Here is a 13,059-nt window from a genome sequence, read left to right as displayed (position 1 = left end):
CGCAGATCCATACGTTTTTAAAGAAAACAAATGGCGCCTTTCAAAATATACTTTAGGAAGTGGGGAAAATAATTCTAGGCAACAAAGTCATTGAAACAAATTTTGTCGACCGTTGAGAGCTGTACGACGAAGTCACGACCAATTTCGCCAGTCATAACAAAGCCCTGTGAAGTTATGACAACATTAATATTAAAGCAAGAGAATGTCCCCGACTTGTGTACCTTACACCATTTTCGATATCTTAAACATTTTGCCATTTACCTACTCCTTAATAATACGATGTAAACAAGTATAGGCACCCCTTTCATTTGGGTGACAGGCAAAAGGACACCAAGTCATGTCATAGTTCAAAATTACTTCGACATGAAGTTTCTAGGCTTGTCACGATTGGGATATTGCTGAAGTAGGGACCTAGACACATCGTTACTAGACCTGATAAACACAAATCATTTTGCAGAAGCTCACAAGTGTATATGTACATACAAATATAGACAATGGTCGCCCGAATAAAATCCCTTTCTTCAACCGGGGTACCAACCTTCCATGGCGAGATAATCCCATAGCCACCTTAAGTACTTGCCTACCGCCCGAAGCAAACAACCAACAGATCCTGAGCATTACTCATAATTTTAAAAACAGATGATTGAGTGTCTTGCAGTGCAATTCCTTCATCAGTGTGTCAACATTTTGTGAGAAGTACTCATTTACTGGGATTAACCTATTTGTGTGTTTGTCGTGTACTACGAGTAGCTCAGGCATTTTCGTCGACTGGTGCAATAATAGTCAGAGGGACGGAACGGGGAAATGACAGGAAATATTCTGATTGGTAATGCTTATCAATGCGGGAATCATAAATTTAAAGAAGTTGTGTTTCAATTATCCCGCATCGCCCATCCTTTAGAGTCTTTGGTTCATATATCTATTTGTTGAAATCTCTGTGTCTTAACCATAAGTGACACACTGTGCTCTCACAAGAAACACTAGATAAATAAACTAGGCTCTCATAGAGCAGATTACCATTTATATACATGATATGTACTGGCAAGTAGCGAAATCAGTCGCTTCATTGTTTGTGATTATTATCACAATATTTGCACTAACTTATGAAGGAAATTTCATCGCGACACTACGACATGGCAATTTTTTCTTCCCAATCGCATGTGTTAAAATGTTCTTAGGATTAAGGGCCCAAAAATGTATCTATACCCGCAAAATTGAGGCAACAATTTGTTACTGAAGTAGGTCGTTAAAATGAAATTAACTACAACCTTTTCCTATTTATTTCCTTTCTTGTAGGATGCTGTTGTATCTTCATAGTTCATTTATTTTTATATGATTGCACTCCAATTACGTCATTGTGGGTGGAGTTCTCTTCAGGACAAACTTGGAAATCGAGATGGAAATTCACTATGGGCAGTAAAAGGCGTCTGCAAGTTTTTCCAGTATGTCTGCAAGATGGCTTTCCACCTAGTTCAACAAAATTGAAGCAAAAGCGACACACACAGGATTAACGATTTTTATTAAATCATTTGCAGAACATGTCGAAAATTAAGTAATGTAAAACTCCACGTATCAACGTCTTAAGCAAAAAATAAGATACATTCTTATGACTTTAAATGATGGCTTATTCTTTCTGCTATTTGAGTCAATAAAAAAAATATATATACGGCGCACAACTCTACTGAAAGATTTGAAAATTAGAAATGTATTTTTTAAAGATAGATAAACAGGTAACTTGATTTCCTTTTATAATTTAAAGTCAATTTGAAAGTTCGTTGAGTCAAACAGTTATCATGAAATATGTACCGACGACACTAACACTCTCAAAAACAACCAATTTCGGCACTGTAAAAAGTTGTCAGTTTGGCGTTTTTACGCAAATCGTTGCATTCTAAATAATGTATTCGCTTAATTACTTTGAGGATTTCAGATCTACACTAAGTTTTCAACAGTTTTCATCTATTTATGACATCAAGTATTATTATTGCCCCTTTGAAGCTTTCAATGTGATGGTTTCGGGTGGATAATACCCAGGTTTAACTTATGGCCACACCCTCAACTCTATCTGTCCGGTATAAACAAGTCGTACAGAAATTCCAGAGCGAGAGCTGTCCGATTGGCTTTTTTGAGCAAATTGTGGCATTCATAATGATATTATTCATTTGATCACATTACGGTATTCGGATTTACACAAATTTTAAATAAGTTTCACCGATTAACAACATCAACTAATATTACTGATAATATTGCTGTCGTTTTTATGCCATGATGTGATAATTATTGCCCTGGGAAATATTTAGTTACACGTTATCGGCAAACTGTCAATTGTATCTGTCTAGCTTCTCGCCCAAACAAACCAAAAGTAGACACACACGGACAACTGTATGTTGCTGTGTCAAGGGTCAGTGTCGCCCGCTCGCCACAGCCGAGTGTGTAGGCCATTGCTTTGACGGCCTACACGCAGCTACACATCAAATGGATCACTGTAATCCCGGCATTGTGTAATATGCAACTGCATTAATTAATTATGTTTCTGTGTGTTTGGGTGTGGGTTGTGGGGGGGGGGGGTTCTATAAAAGAGTGCACTAATGTCTTTGTATTTACTTTCGCAACGTATTATGTTAAGAATTCAAGTCTTCAAAGAGAAGTAAAGTAAAAATGGAAGTGAGGAATATAGATAGATGGAAGAGATAGAGGCAGACGTTAGCCTTGGTCAGAGTCTATAGTGGCTTACACTTCATGGTGGGCCACACAGAAAAAAACAACAGAGGATGTACCAATTACACACACAACGTTGTTTACCAATCTGCCCTCATTAAATATGAGTGTAATGTGAGTACAATATCGAATGAAAATAGTACTTTCCCCGTGAAAGTGCGGGCTTTTTACTCGTTACCTAAAATATCAATAATCTGTTGCCAATCCAATGCAATAGAAGGGGGTGGGCAGCTTATTACCCAATTAAATAATGCACAAAAAGCTACCTATAAAACTACCAGAAAATGTTTGTTTGAGCATCATAAGAAACGAAAGAGCAACTGGCTTAGATTCTTCGAATCTCTCTCAGATTATTGTAGAGCGAATCGCAAAACAAAGCAATGTAACTTGGGACCAAAACTGAGTTTCTCGTCTTTTCATGAAAGAGAATAAAAAAGACAACAAGTGACAATAAAGATCTTAAAGTTCCTCCGGTAACATCCAAAAAGTTAATTGACCACAATGATACGAGGGTGAGTATAAACGTAATGTGACTCTGCTTATTGCTTTAAAACAAATTGAATCAATATCACGAATTATACTTCAAAGTAAAGCTTGGCATTAGCCGAGTTCAAACGACACGCTATAAGGAAATACACATGGACCTCACCGGATGGACTCACAGAGAACCCGATAGACTACATTCTAACCAGTAAAATGTGGTTTACAATTTTTTTTTGATTGCACAACAAAACCAGGTGCAGACTGTGACACCGACTATATCCTTCTGACAGCAAAATTTAAGATGAAAGGTTTTAGACAGAGAAAAGCAGAAGCACAGGTTATCCGATATGACACAGATAACCTAAAAGACCCAGAAGCATAATAATAAGCCAGTTTTGTTGGCGAAACAGAAAACCGATTTGAGGCCCTCTGTGACATCCAAGCTGAATAAAAACACCACAAGATCTGTGGATAGATATGAATATATATATATATATATATATATATATATATATATATATATATATATATATATATATATATATGTATAATATATATATATATATATATATATATATATATATATATATATATATATATATATCGCGAAACAGCAGAATCTATCTTTGGATGAAAACGAAAGAAAAAGACAAAACCATGGATACGCGAGGAATATCAATCTGACTAACAGTAAAAGAGAAGCCAGAATTAAAGGACTTATGGAAGAATCCAAAAATCTGAAAAGACATGTCAAAGAAGATAAACAAGCCTGGCTAAAAAAAGAATGTCGTAACATAAATCTATTTGATTGTTGCAAAATGTCGAATGAAATGTATGCTAAAATCAATACACTGAAGCAAAAATAGTTCAAGCCTAACTAATTGGCAATAAAAGACTCTCAAAGACAGACCCTAACAGATCCTGAACAAATCATGATGCGATGGAAGGAGTACGGAGAAGAATTCTTCAAATCGCAAACAGGTGAAGGAAAGAATTTTTCAAAACAACATAGAACCAAAAGAGCCGGCACCAATCATACACGAAATAGAAAAGGCTTTATCGAGACTAAAGAATGGTAAATCTCCAGGAGAGGATAGCATCCCAGCAGAACTTATAAAAGCGAATGGAGTACATGCGGTGAAGATCCTACAGTCACTATGCTGAAGATCTGGGAGGCATGTCAATGGCCAGAGGAATGGAAACAACAAGAAATTGTAATGCTACATAAATCAGGAGACACAAAGGAGTGCAGCAATTACAGAACCATAGCGTTCATTAGTCATGCTAGTAAAATTATGCTCTATGTCATCCTAGAAAGATTGAAAGTTAAAATAGAAACTACACTAGCAGAGGAACAAGCAGGTTTCAGACTAGGAAGAGGTACCGGAGGCATGCTCTGCGCACTTCAAGTCATCATAGAAAAACTAAATGAAATTCACAAAGAGGCATACATCATCTTCATAGATCACAGCAAAGCGTTTGACAGTGTTGAACATGAACAACTTTTTCAGACCCTACACGACATGGGTTTCCCATCACACCTTTAGCCCTCATACAATCTTTATACACAAACCAGAAACTTAGAATTCGCTGGAACGACAAACACACCGAATGCTTCACAATAGATGCAGGTGTGAGACAAGGCTGCATCCTGTCACCACACATATTCAGCATATACACCGAACAAATAATAAGAGAAGCAGCTGCTGAAAGTATTGGAATTAAAATAGGAGTTCAAAAAATATCAAATCTCAGATATGAGATGACACAATCCTTGCTAACAGCCACACAGAAGGAACAACATCCATTAATGATCTAAACAACGCAGGTGAGCTTAAAGGCCTCAAACTAAAAGCCAAAAAGGAAAAATACATGCAAATCGGAGAAGTTAAAGATCATGCCATACTCATTAAAAACGAAGAGATTGAAGGTGTGTCCCATTTTAAATATTTGGGATCCACTAAAACGCAAATAAATGGCGATTGCTCGATGGGTATAAATAACCGAATTGCAATGGCGAAGAAAAGAATGACCTCTCTAAATAATATCTAGAAAGACAAATCCGTAGGACAAAATCTGAAAATAAAATTAGTAAAAGTATTGATGTGGACAGTGATGACATACAGCACAGAAGGATGGACCCTTAAGAACAAAGACATGAAACGTATAAGCTCTGCTGAAATGTGATTTTACAGAAGGATGATGAGGATAAGCTGGAGGAAAAGAAGAACAAATAACAGCATACTGGAAGAGCTGGAAGTCATGTCAAAGCTATTAAATGTAATAAAAAGGAGAAAACAGTATTTTCGGTCTTATATGCCGAAACCCATGCACCCTAATGAAAGATGTGGTACAGGGGAAAACGGAGAGCAAACGAAGACGCGGAAGACCTAGGCCTAGTTATATATTTTTAAAAACATCCTAGAATGGACAGAGATGAATGGAAGAGAGTTATATGATACCGTCAACAGACGAAGGGAATGGGCAGACTTTTGTCATCGCAGATTGCGGACAGCCAACGTCAATGAGGACGACGCTGGATAGTAGGTAAGTAATTAGCCGAGTAGAATGCTACTTCTCAACATAGTCTCCGCCTCTCGCAATAGTCACAGTCCACCTTTTTGTAAAGTCATGTATCTTGTCCTCGTAAAACTGAGTTGACTGAACTTTGAGCCAATTTTTCACAACTGTCTTGGATTCTTCGCCATCTTCAAAGCGATGTCCCCTCATTGCCCCCTTCAGTGGACCAAAAAGATGCAAGTCCGAAAGTGTCAAGTCTGGTGAATTAATAAGTAGAGTGAGACAGCGTTGTCCGTCCAGATGATGCGATTACCTCCCTTTTTCTGGCACTTGTGTGTGGAAGGGCATTTTCATGAAGAAAGAATCAATACTCGTTCCATCTCCAAAGCCGGTCTAACTCGACGTATTCAGTGCTTTCAGTTGACAGTGACTCCTTGTGGTAGGAAATCAACGAGGAATACACCTCTAATGTCCCAAACCACTGTTGGCATAATTTTCACAGCTGATTTCTCAGCTTTGAATCTGGGGAAGAGGGGTGTCACCATTCCAATGATTGTCTCTTCGACTCAGGTTCAACCCACCTAAAACACTACCTCTACAAAATGCCGGAGTTTTATAGACTTTACCAATGCGTTTCCCTATCTTTCTTGCTGTACCCTCAAGATGGGTTCTATAGGTCAGCCGTCTATCCAGTGTCACTCCGAGGTATTTTGGATTTTGATCAGTTGGTAGTAGTAGTATCGAATGGCTACACCTCTATTTTGAATCTTTTAATCCATTCTTCAAATTCTTTTCCTGCCTTATAGGCTGTCTCGTAGCCTCCTGATAGGCTTGTCACTGGGCATTGGTCAGTTGGTAGTGTTGTGTCATCAATCTTGATCATCAGTTCTCGTTTTGATTCCCTGTTGTTAAGATGAAATGCAGTTGCAACTGTTTTTGTCGTATTCATTTTTAAATACCATCTGTCAAAATACCTTTTCATGGCTGTGGTGTCTTTGCTAAGCGTTGTTTTTATATCTTCCCAGTTTCTTGATTGGTATGCTAAGGCCCAGTCATCTGCATATCCCAGTTTTGTGGAAGTTGTTTGAGGCATGTCGCTTATGTAGACGTTAAACAATGCTGGTGCTAAGACTGAGCCTGGTGGTACTCCATTTTTTATTCTTCTGACTTTGCTGGTGTTGCCAAGTACCACATGGAAATCCCTAGGTCCTGTCATGTATGAGTGCAGTTTCAAGATTTTTCTGCATGGGATTATTTTTGCAAGTTTCAGCATCAAGCCACCAGTCCACACTGTGTCATACGCAGTAGAGAGATCAATAAACACCGTGCCTGTTTTTAATTTCTTTTCAAATCCATTTTCAATTAAGGAGGTGAGGGCAAGGACCTGCTCGGTTGTGCATCTATTTTGTTGAAACCCTGCCTGTTCAATTGGGATTATAGGATTCAAGTAAGGGGTTATTCTTGATAATATTATTTTTTCTAGTAGTTTGTAGAGGCAACATAGTAGAGGGATGGGTCTATAGCTAGATGGCTCTGTTGCTGGTTTTCCTGGTTTGAGGATAGCTATAACTCTAGCATGTTTCCATGTTTGTGGGTATCTTCCTTTGTCAAGTATGTCAGACATTACGGCAGCCAACCAGTTCTTTGCGTTGTGTCCAAGGTGTGTTATCATATCTGGATATATGCCATCGATCTCTGCTGCTTTCCCATTCTTCATACTTTTGATACCTTCATATATTTCTTCGTGACTGATTGGGAAGGTCCACATTGAGCCAGATGATGTCTACTCAGAAAACTGGCAGGAACAACAAGGGGAGCATCGCAAACTCTTCTCAGAACATCAACCCTGGCCCTTTGTGGCAGAATATTGTGCTCCTGTTTAGACGAGAAGTGCCCATACAAACCTTGTTGATGTGAAACTAAGATACTCGATGCGAATAGTAACTGGATGCCTGAAATCAACTCCAACACAATGGCTGCCAGTCATGAGCGCTATAGCACCACCCCACTTGAGGAGAGAGGATGCAACACAGAAATGGATATCCAGAGCTGAAGAAGATAGTGGAACTCTTCTGCAAACCATATACAAAACTGCGCCCCCAACATCAAGACTAAAATCTCGTTCACCTTTCTACCTATCAAAGAAAGAAAACTACAACACGCAAGAAGCCTGGTGCGATGAATGGAAAAGGAATAAACCAACAGGAGAGGAACTAATTGAAGATCCCTGTAAAAGTCTCCTAGGTCTACAGGATCAACCAAGAAAATACTGGGTAGCTGCAAATAGACTACGGTCAAAACATACAAAAACAGCTGCCAACATGCACAAATGGGGGCTCCAAGAATCACCAACATGCCCAAAGTGCAACCAAGCACCACAAGATGCAAACCACCTCGTACTAGATTGCCCAGAGACAAAACTGGAAGGGGGATTTGAAACCATCAACAAATGTGATGATGACCTCCGAACTTGGATTGATACCTCGAACATAGAAGTGTAGCCGAACGATACTACTACTACTACTACTACTACTACTACTACTACTACTACTACTACTACTACTACTACTACTACTACTACTACTACTACTACTACTATTACTAATACTACCAATGCGTTTTAAAATGGGTGTCTTTTTCGAAAACAAGAAATTCAATGACAGCTTTCTGTCGCTGACGGACATCAATGGAGGCAGCCATTTTGAACTGTCGTAACTTTGTCAAAATTTGACTGAATTATAATTTTTAACTTTTGGTTTAAAGAACCAAAGAAGTTTAAAGAAGTTTAAAGAATTTCAATTGAGCCAAATATGACGACACGTGAAATTACAAGAAATGACATCAGTAGGAGATTTGTCCCATTACTTTACTTTTTGACTCACCCTCTTAATTCTTAAGGTCAACTTGTTAACTTCGAGAACCAGTTGATGTGAAAAAAAGTAAAGAATACATTTTGATAAGAAATAATACTGTATTATAGGTGAGGTCATTGGAGGGGTGTAATAATACAATTCTTGAACTCCTCCAATGGAAATTTTGAACGAAGAGGACGTCCACCATATACTGTCGGCCAGCCCAACGTATGCAACAACAGGAGAGGAGTTTTGGCCTGGTACCACACCTCTGCAGACTAAATGATGGGCTCCTGCCCTGACAGCGCCCATGAAGATAACGACGTTTCTTCACCTACTGAACATTCAAACATAAAGAAAATATGAGGGGAAACGAAGAAGAAGAAGATGAAGAACTAGTTTCCAAATCGCGTTCCCAAGGTCATGTAGCGGCATTAGAAACTCGTTCAAATATCCAACGCAGGAGTGATTTTTTAAATTTTATCAAGATTACATTTTGACACAGAATTCACCAACTACCGTAGTAGGTTATCAAAATTCAACGGCATACAGAAATAAAACAATATGACAACTCCGAACTCGGCAAACATCAAGTGACTGGTTATTTCCATAAGGCAGTTATTTTGGAACAGAGGAAATTATAAAAAAAAAATTATAGGTCAATATGCATTTGTGTAAATATCAAATTGTATTCTCCTTTAAAAAAATATATTTACTTAGGTTGCTATTTATTGCACAAGATTTGAAGCCTGTCATTGTAATGCCGCTTGATTGGAATAGCCGTTTAATTAGAACGATTTGTCTGCGACCGATTTTTTTTTCAAATTAAGTTATATTAGTTAATCGGAACACACTAATGGCGATTTCAAAACTTCATCATATTTATTTATTTTAATTTCTAATTTTATATTTTGTCTTTTTTCAAAATGTACGGAATCAAAAAAAGTGTTCCTAAATAGAGGGGGAAAAGGGAGGAGGGATGGTTACACCATGCCTTTAAATGAAGAACTAGCGTCTGTCACAACCCATGTAACTAGTTTGCTGCACATCACACCTTTGCCCACCCCGAGAAATATCAAATAATTAATTAATGTGCTGGCAGTGATACAAATATTGGTTGTTTGCTTTTGACAAGGTATGCGGCCTTGACTGAAAATATGTGTTCTTCAATAGGTGGAGGGTTAATGTGCTTTCAGTTTATCTTGGTAATCTTGAGAGCATAAGTAAAATGCAGCTACCTATGAATGTGCAGTCATTAGATACCTGTCATCATTACTTCTGAGAAGCATGGTATCAATGTTATAGCAACGACAAATAGATATGTGTAGAGGTTTTATAGATTTGTTATAATAACGAATACTATTCACGGATCATCCATTGGAGCACCGCTTAATTGGAACGTGCCGTGCTGTTCCAATTAAAGGGCTTCGGCTGTGATAAATCAAAGTGTTTATGAGTGCGTGTGTGTTTGTGGGGGGGGGGGGGGTGGCTGTAATGATGTGTGAGATTAAGAGAGAGACAGAGAGGAACAGAGAGAGAGAGAGAGAGAGAGAAAGAGAGAGATATATATAGAGAGAAAGAGAGGGAAAGAGAGTGAGAAAGAGATACACAGAGAGTGAGAGAGAAAGAAAGAGAGAGAGAGAGAGAGAGAGAGAGAGAGAGAGAGAGAGAGAGAGAGAGAAGAGGAGAAGTATATTGTCGCCTTTTGTTTTTTTTTTTTTTTCGGGTGGGATAATTTAGATGCCTCTATGACGTAATAATGTTGGTTTTAAACACATGATACCTATTGAACGTATCTGTCAGTGATTAGATATCTATCAAGGACAACCATTAAAGATTTGAATGTGATCAAATCAAGTTGTATTAGCATTTTTCGTAATCTTATAATATGTCTGGTTTATATTAAGAGTGCATTATAAAATATATATTTTTAATAAATATTGCCTTCTGAAAAAGCCATCGGGGATCATCAAAGTAAAATCAGTAAATATGTAATAAATCAAATGGTAAAGGCAGTTGATATTGGCCCTGATAACACAAGCCGGAATAAATGATGTGGTCAGGACCCCACAAAGATAAAGGATAAAGAAGTGAAAGCTAGATGATGATCTAAACGGACACTTTTGCTCTATTGAAAGTCGGAACCAGAAGTAAGCTGTGTAGAGCATAGATCACTGAGTGAAAGCAATTAGAAATTCATAGTGACTAGATATGATTTTTGCTGTGGACTGATTATACATTTATATATTTAGATACCCAGGGTGTTTCAAAAGGCGGGTTAAGAATTTTGATGGCACCATGTGGTTTTGTTTACAACTTTTTGAATAGGAATATGAACGACATTCTCAAGGATTCGATTTTTTCTGTGCGACATCAAAAGAAACAGAACAAACGAGTTTTTATAGAGTGCGATATCTACTAAATGTGCTCAAAGCACTTTACAAGGGGTCCCTGGCCAACAGCAACACTTAACATGTAAGACGTGACATAACGCCTGTTAGACGATATTACAATTTTTTCGGACAGAGAAATTGCTGTAAACGACAAGGTACTCATTACACAGCTGAGTACGGTGAGAGAATGTGAGTAAAGAGCCTTTTCTAATGACTCAACTATGCGCCGAGGCTCAAACCCGGGACTTTCTGATCCGAAAGCGAGGGGTATGCCACAAAATCACACAGCCGTATGTCACGGTCCTTTCTTTCTTTCTTTCTTTTTTTTCAGAAAAAAAAACACGATAAGCGTCGATTCTAGCCTCCGAGTGTTGAATCCTTTGTCACTGCCTCTACTATTTTAACTTTCAGCAAGATGGAGCTCCACCACATTGGCATTGACGATGAACTCACAACAATGGATTGGACACACTGGTTATGAATGATCGTCAATAATTTCTGTGTTGGCCTAGGAAAACATAACAAATATCGCCCCTCCCCACACGGAATTTGAGTTTTATGTTATTTTTTCAATCTGCAATCATCCCTGATCATAATGTCTTTAAAGTTTGCCAATACCGTGACTAGTTTTTGAAGAATGGTTAGTTAAAGGTTGCTGGGTACAAAACATTGTTTTGAGAAAAATCAGCTTTAAAGTCAAAACAACACTCTAATGCAGACCTGCCTACTTGAAAATGTATAAATTTGTAGTTTTAAGGGGATAAAAATAGCAGTCGCCATAGTTAACTTTAAAAATTAACAATTTGCCCTAACAATATTTATATAACTCTTCAAAATCCTGAAAATTATGCAATCTGGTATAATCTTCACTTTTTAATAAGTATTAATAACTTCGAGATGGTCATTGCGTTCTTAAATTGGAGACAAAATTTCGTAACTCTACGAATTTTTCGTAGTACTAGGCAGGTCTGCTCTAATGTAATCAACATAAAAATAACAGAATCATCAACATGAAATCATGCGCACAACAGCCAATAATATTGATACCAAACATGACAAACTTTTTATGCTAAATCATGATTCAAGTTAGAACGGGGAAAAAAATACATCTTTTGTTCAAACGTTACGCAGATATCGAAGCAATATCTCCTCTACTTGCTTTTGAGAAATAAAAGATTAACGGTTAAAATATTGTTTTTTAAAGAAATCTTATTTTGGCCAGAGAATGCCATTTTTACCTTTATAACCTTCTAGCTCAAAACTAGGTTCAGCGACATTTGGTATGTTGTCCTTGTAAGGATCATCAGACCTTACCCCTTCTGGATTCTTTTCTTTGGGAGTTTGTAAAAGATTTAGTATATCGATCAACAGTAAAAGATTCCAAGAGGAGAATTAAGAGCGCAACTGAGTCTGTGATACATGTTATTATTATCTTAGATTGAGTATAGGACACTTTGCGTTACCGTCTCTACACTGAACTGAGAAGACACGTTGGCTTTTGAGAACATCAGCAAGAATGTTTACAGTTGGATATGGTTTGAATTAAAATTCAAAAGTTTGTTGTGTAATGTATAGAAAACCTTTTGTATTTATATGTATCCAATTTTTCACAAATAATTTTTTAAAATGTTAATTTTGACACTGTAAAAAGTTGTCAATTTGCGTCATCTATTTATGACACCAAGTATTATTATTACTTCCGTTGTGTTGTTGATTTAGCGGTGATCAGTGTTGTTATGTAGTAGTATGTTCTAATTGCGTGTATGTTTGTGTGTGTGTGTGCGTGTGTGTGTGTGTGTGTTGTGTGTGGTGTATACATGTGTGTGTGGGTGTTGGCATTTTTCAGCAAATCGTGGCATTTATAGTGATATTATTCACTTGATCACATGAAGGTATTTCAGTCGCCATTTTGATTCTTTTTTTACTATTAGGGTTAGCTCGAGATCGGAGGATATTTCTTTTTCTATTAAGGTTAGTCATAAGTCTTAGTAAAGGTACTAGGATGTTTTTTTGCCATAAGTTAAGTAAAGGGGAGACATTCCGAAAGCTCCTACATCCCCAGTATTCTTTAAATTTGTATTTTCACCGTTGAT

At 37.5% G+C, this 13,059-nt stretch overlaps 1 protein-coding gene across 8 annotated transcripts in view; it reads right to left on the bottom strand.

Annotated features, from left to right (window-relative positions):
- The window catches only part of LOC144974999 (inosine-5'-monophosphate dehydrogenase 1b-like), a 123,449-nt gene that overhangs the window by 82,806 nt on the left and 27,584 nt on the right, over positions 1-13,059 (bottom strand). The gene's annotated exons all lie outside the window — the stretch shown is intronic.

The sequence above is a fragment of the Berghia stephanieae genome, chromosome 6, assembly GCF_034508935.2.
Source record: "Berghia stephanieae isolate SIO BIC M18660-M18661 chromosome 6, UCSD_Bste_1.3, whole genome shotgun sequence".
Lineage (NCBI taxonomy): Eukaryota > Metazoa > Mollusca > Gastropoda > Nudibranchia > Aeolidiidae > Berghia > Berghia stephanieae.
The sequence above is the reverse complement of the archived record's forward strand: the minus strand, read 5'-3'. Positions and strand labels throughout refer to the sequence as shown.